At 42.0% G+C, this 6,000-nt stretch overlaps 1 long non-coding RNA gene across 1 annotated transcript in view; it reads right to left on the minus strand.

Moving 5' to 3' along the window:
• The window catches only part of LOC140469424 (uncharacterized), a 29,224-nt gene extending 24,148 nt beyond the window's left edge, over positions 1 to 5,076 (minus strand). Inside the window, exons 1-2 of the long non-coding RNA XR_011956102.1 lie at positions 4,988 to 5,076; positions 4,668 to 4,755 (exon numbers count right to left, since the gene is read on the minus strand). This is a non-coding gene — a long non-coding RNA (uncharacterized lncRNA). The remainder of the gene's footprint in view (positions 1 to 4,667; positions 4,756 to 4,987) is intronic.
• Positions 5,077 to 6,000: the final 924 nt, after the last annotated feature.

Raw genomic sequence — 6,000 nt, forward strand, 5'->3', positions numbered from 1 at the left:
AAGAGTAACCCACCCAGTCCCATTTCCCTCTGACTAATGCACTTAACACTATAGGCAATTTAGCATGGCCAATTCACCTGACCTACACATCTTTGGACTGTTGGAGGAAACTGGAGCACTTGGAGGAAACCCACGCAGTCACGGGGAGAATGTGCAAACTCCACACAGACCATTACCCAAGGCCAGAATCGAACCTGGGACCTTGCTGCTGTGAGGCAGCAGTGCTAATCACTGAGCCACCATGCCACCTCATGTTTGCGTTTGTCCCGTTGCTCACCTATACAAGATGTTCCCTGACTGGACAACGATAAGCTGTGAGGTCTACATTGGGCACAGTGACTTGGAGGGGTTTCAGACAGGATGTAGTGACAGATCAGTCAGACATATGGCATATGGTAAACAGCAACTCGAGTGAGATTATGGGATGGCATGTCTGAGGGAGTGGCAGCCATATTGGCTATGAGCTGTGGGCAGTACAGCTTCTTGGCCAGTGGAGCCACATTTGTCCGGGTGCACAACAGCTTTTCAAAGATGGTGCAGGGTCAAAATGTGTTTTCATTTTCATGGATATCCATCGAGTGATGAGTTATTTTGGGAACTGCGCATGGTAAATTGGGGCAGGAATCAGACACGAGGGCTGCCAGGTAGTGGGCAGGGCAAGTAGCCAATCTGGTGAGTTTGGTAAGATATGGTGAGAAAACTTGCTAGGCATTCCTTCAGAAAACTCAACGGTACTTGGGTTTGGCGTAGCCTGATGGAGAGTTTATGCCCGAAACGTTGATTTTCCTGCTCTTCAGAATCTGCCTGACCTGCCATGCTTTTCCATCACCCCACTCGCAACTCTGATCTCCAGTATCAGCAGTCCTCACTTTCTCATAGCCAAAACATCCAACATTCAACCCAGCGTATGTGAACAAACCAATAGTTGGAGAGCAAATGATTGGTATTCCGTGGAAGATACATAAAAGACTCGAAACCTAACTCGGTTTCTCTCTCCAATAATGCTGCCAGATGTGCTGAGTTTCTCCAGCACTTCCATTTTAATCTGAGATCTCCAACGTCAACAGTATTTTGCTTTTAGTACAAAGTTGATAAATCGAATCCAGGTGGTCATGATAGAAAATATTGGTCACTTCAGCCTGCTCCTGCAGGGAAATCAATGCCGGTGAAAGCTTTCCCAGAAAATAATCAATAACCAGAGTGGAGACTTGAATGAGAATTTAAAACATTGTCCACAAAACAGTTAAAACGATTGTCATTCTGAAATGACTGAGATTCTTCCCCCGACAATTAGGAAAAGGAACTCCTCAGTAAGTTAGGAGATGAGCCACACACATTATTTTGTATGTATCATTGCAACAGAATTAGTTGATTTAGATTAGATTAGATTACTTACAGTGTGGAAACGGGCCCTTCGGCCCAACAAGTCCACACCGACCCGCCGAAGAGCAACCTACCCAGACCCATTCACCTGCATTTACCCCTGACTAATGCACCTAACACTCTGGGAAATTTAGCATGGCCAATTCACCTGACCTGCACATCTTTGGACTGTGGGAGGAAACCGAAGCACCTGGAGGAAACCCACGCAGACATGGGAAGAATGTGCAAAGTCTGCACAGACAGTTCCCCAAGGTGGGAATTAAACTTGGGTCCCTGGAGCAATGAGGCAGCAGTGCTAACCCTCTGGTCAGCATGGATGAGTTGGACTGAAGATCCACGCCGCACATCCAGCAGACAATGGTCCCCAGGACCCTGGTCCCACCAGGCTCTCCTCCAGGCCCACCCCATGCAGTCCCGGTGACTGCATCTGAGTTTGTAATGTATCATAAAAATCAATGAGCCATGGTATTACTGACTTGGCTTTTAACTCCCTCCTGATAATTTAAGGGCTTTAAACAGGTCAACCCACCCCACGATGATGAACGATATTCAATTTGAGCTGAGGCAGGAGCTGTTGGAAAGAAAGTTGTCTGAGAAGCAAGGTCCTGTGCAATGACCCCATCCCGAAACGCAATGGAGCAAAACTCTGAACTCGCAATCACTCAACTGCAACTGAGCAAATTCCTGCCGATTACGGACAGATCTCTGAGGAGTCATATGCCTCATTAACTGAAGATCCCGATAGTCCAAGGCAAAGAGGGGATACTCTCATTGTCCTAACCAATATTTATCCCAGAATCACAGAGATGGTAATAATCTAAATAACCCTAGGTTAATCATCTGGGGCTACGGATTCAAATCCACCAGGGCAAATGGCAAAATTTGCAGTTCAATAAAAATCTGGAATTGCAAGCTAGCCTATTGGTCGTGATTTGGAGATGCCGGTGTTGGACTGTGGTGTACAAAGTTAAAAATCACACAACACCAGGTTATAGTCCAACAGGTTTATTTTGAAGCTAGTATGCTTCCAATTAAACTTGTTGGACTATAACCTGGTATTGTGTGATCTTTAGCCTATTGGTGGCAGTATAGTTGCTGATGGTTGTTTTAAGTATCTATCTGGTGTATTAACACCCTTTGGTGAAGGTGTCCCTACTTGGCCTGACCCTCATGTGACTCCAGACCCACAATATGAAAGATCCTTATTTGTCGTCTGGATAAAAAAGGGATGGGTGATAAATGCTGGTCCAGCCAGTAACAATCTTGTCCTATGCAATAAAGAAAAATAGATATCTGTCTGGTCATTATAGGCTTACTGTTCCCAGATTGGCTGCCCCATTTCCAACATTTCATAGATACTAACATTTCAAAAGTATCTAATTGGCCGTAAAACTCTTTGGACTGCTGAACTCATGAAACTTGAGACTTTTTGGAACCTCTGAAATCAAAAGAAATCAGGAATGGTTCAGCAAGAAGATTAATTCCAGGCACCAATGTTCCATACTGTTTGAAGAAACTGGTGGATTGAACATTGCTTTTGATAAAGCCAATTTTTAAAATTCTTTCGTGGAGTGTGAGCATAACAGGCTAGACCAATATTTATTGCCCAGAAGGCAGTGAAATGTCAACAACATTGTGGGTCTGGAGTCACATGTAAGTCAGACCAGGAAAGGATGGCAATTTCCCTCCCTAAAGGACATTAGTGAACCAAACTGGTTTGTCCTAGATGTTAAAAAAAAATGCAGAATGGTTGGTCCCCCATTTGTGCTATTATTTTGGTTTTGCCAAGTGCATATCAAGTGGTTGATGGACATCATTACATTGGTGATATTCATCATCTATTGTAAGTGTTGATTTCTGAACATCGTGCGAGTATTTGCAAATGATGCACAATTTGGGTTCTCTTACCTGGGCTTTTAAGCAGACTGGAAGGTAAAAAAAATCTGTTTCTATAGTTGCTTCCATGATCTCAGGATGTCCCAGAGAGCTTTAAAGCCAAATCATTACTTTTGAAGTGTAGTCATTATTGTACATGACAGCTGATTTTTTTTTCACACAGCAAGTAGCCAAAAACAAAAATGAAATAATCTGCTTAGTGTTGGGTAAATGTTGGCCAGGCACCTATGAGAATCCCAACCTTACTTAAAAATATCATGCAGTTGTTCCACCTGAGAGAACAGAAAGGCTGTCAACTCACTGGAGTCAGCCTAGATTTGGGTGCTGGAACTCACGGAGTAAGATTTGAAACTGTGACATTGTGAATCAGAGGAGGGCATGTTTCCCAGTAAGCCATGGATGACACTTAAATAACGAAACAATGACACAAATATTTACACTGTTTCTTGGATATGATTGTTGAGTTAATCAGCGTGTGATCATTCTCTTTAAATCAATGAGACTCTCTAGAACATACATGCCAACTTTAAAATAACACTTTGCAACAGAGTGGACAGATAACTTATGTCTTTCTGAGACACTTTTTCATTGTTTTGGGAGAGGTTATAACTTGCTTAAAATAAACCATTTAATTTTTGTATCAGAAGAGCAAATGTGCTTATTTTGACAATTACTATCACTAACAATGATTTCCCCTTTAATATATTCCAGCAGTGAAATATATTTTAAAGATGAATGCAAGGGTTTTAAACAGGTCAATCCATTTCACTATGATGATCAATATTCAACTTAAACTGAGGCAGGAGCTGTTGAAAAGGAGTTATCTGAAAAGAGCGGTCCTGTGCAAATGACCCCCCTCCCAAAAAGCAATGGAGTGAAACTCTGAAATCGCAATCTGACATTGCAATCTACATTACCCAACTCCAAGTGAGCAAATTCCTCAAATGGCAATCCTGCATGTTTCACAATCGTATTGCATTTCTGAATGAGAGGTTGTTATTCAATATATTTTTAAAAAGTTGCAGGCTCAGTAGGAATTCTCAGCAACTGAGACACAGACCAAGAAAAGAAAAACAACCGCAGGCAGAAAGAGATGGTTCAGATGCCCTGAGATCATCGGTATGATTAGGGTGGCTGGACAAGGAGCTCCGGGTGGCAGTGAATCACTGAAACTTCGAGTTAAATCTAAGTCAGATATGGTTTGAGGGTCATACTGAAGAAACATTCTTGTCTCAGTGCCAAGGACGCGTAGAAAGATATTTCCATCAAACAATTCTTTCATTAATCGCTCTCTGTCACTGTGAGTGATATACGGCCACAGGTGCTTCACTTTCCTGAAAACCTTCAGGAACATTAGAAACAAGAATAGACCATTCAGTCCTTCATACCTGTTCAGTCATTCAGTAAGATAGGGTCTGATCCATATCTTGACTCCAGATATTTACTGGATTCCTTTGTCCTTTATATCTTCCCTATCTTAAAAGAATAAACATACAAAATCAACTGCTGGAGGAGATTCTGGAAATTAGCTTAATGCGCATGATTTTCCCACTTTCCAAATCTTATACATTAGGAAACCATCCCCACCCACAGCTCTGATTTTCTGTCCATTCACAAAGGGAAATGGAATACTGAATTCTCCTTCCCTTAGACCTGCATCACCCCCAGCACACACACACACACACACGCACACACACAAGACAATTGCCTTGAACTCAGCCTCAAAATGTGTGGAAAGTTCATCAGTTGAAATGTTAAAGGCTGCCATTGATGGACTTTGGTTAGTGGAAGCTATCGAGCAAGGACAGTGAATGCTATTCTGGTACAAGCCACTCTTGATGTGATTGAAAGGTTAAGTAGGCACAAGACCTTCTCTGGTTAAAGCCCATTGAGACTTGATTCCAGTGCACATTCCTGGAAAATTCCTGAACAACTGGTGACTCGTGGCCACCTTAAATTATGTAGTTGATCTCAGGGCATCTAAACCACCCCCTCCTGCCTGTGGCTGCAGTTTTTCTCCACTCTGTGTTTCAGTCAGTGAGAATTCACTCTGAGCCTCACGAGTATTTTCTTTTTAAATATTAGGCTTCTTCACAGAATTTGATTGAATTCTCAGCTAACATATTGCATTTTCACTGCTTTTGAATCAAGAAAGGGAACTGAGAAAGGATAGATCATAGTCTTTTTTAGACCATGCAAAGTTAAATACAATGGATATCCAATGAAATATTTAAAGGGATGCAGACATTATGCTGCATTTGTACAAAATTCAAGTTAAATCCTCTTTACAGTCTTTTAAGCAGATCTGGGCGCCGTACCTTAGGAAGGATATTTTGTCCCTGGAGGGAGTTCAATGCAAATGAATAAAGATGATACCTGGGCTTCAGAGGTTATGAGGAGAGTTAGATAAATTAAGCCTTTCTTCTCTTGAAGTTAAAGGGTGATCTAATCGAGGTCTTCAAGATATTAATGGGGAGAGATAGGGTAGGTAAAGATAAACTATTTCCACTCGTTGAAGATTTTCGAGCTGGGGGCATGGATTTAGGCCAGACCATTCAGTCGAGATATTAGAAATCAGTTCTACATGCAAAGAGTAGTGGAGATTATGAACTCTCTTCCTCAAATGATGGTTGATGCAATTTCATTTGTTAAGTTTAAATCTGAGGTAGACAAATCTTTATTAAGTCAGGGTATCAAGGGATACGGCCCAGGGCAGGTATG

This window comes from Chiloscyllium punctatum, chromosome 49 (assembly GCF_047496795.1).
Source record: "Chiloscyllium punctatum isolate Juve2018m chromosome 49, sChiPun1.3, whole genome shotgun sequence".
Lineage (NCBI taxonomy): Eukaryota > Metazoa > Chordata > Chondrichthyes > Orectolobiformes > Hemiscylliidae > Chiloscyllium > Chiloscyllium punctatum.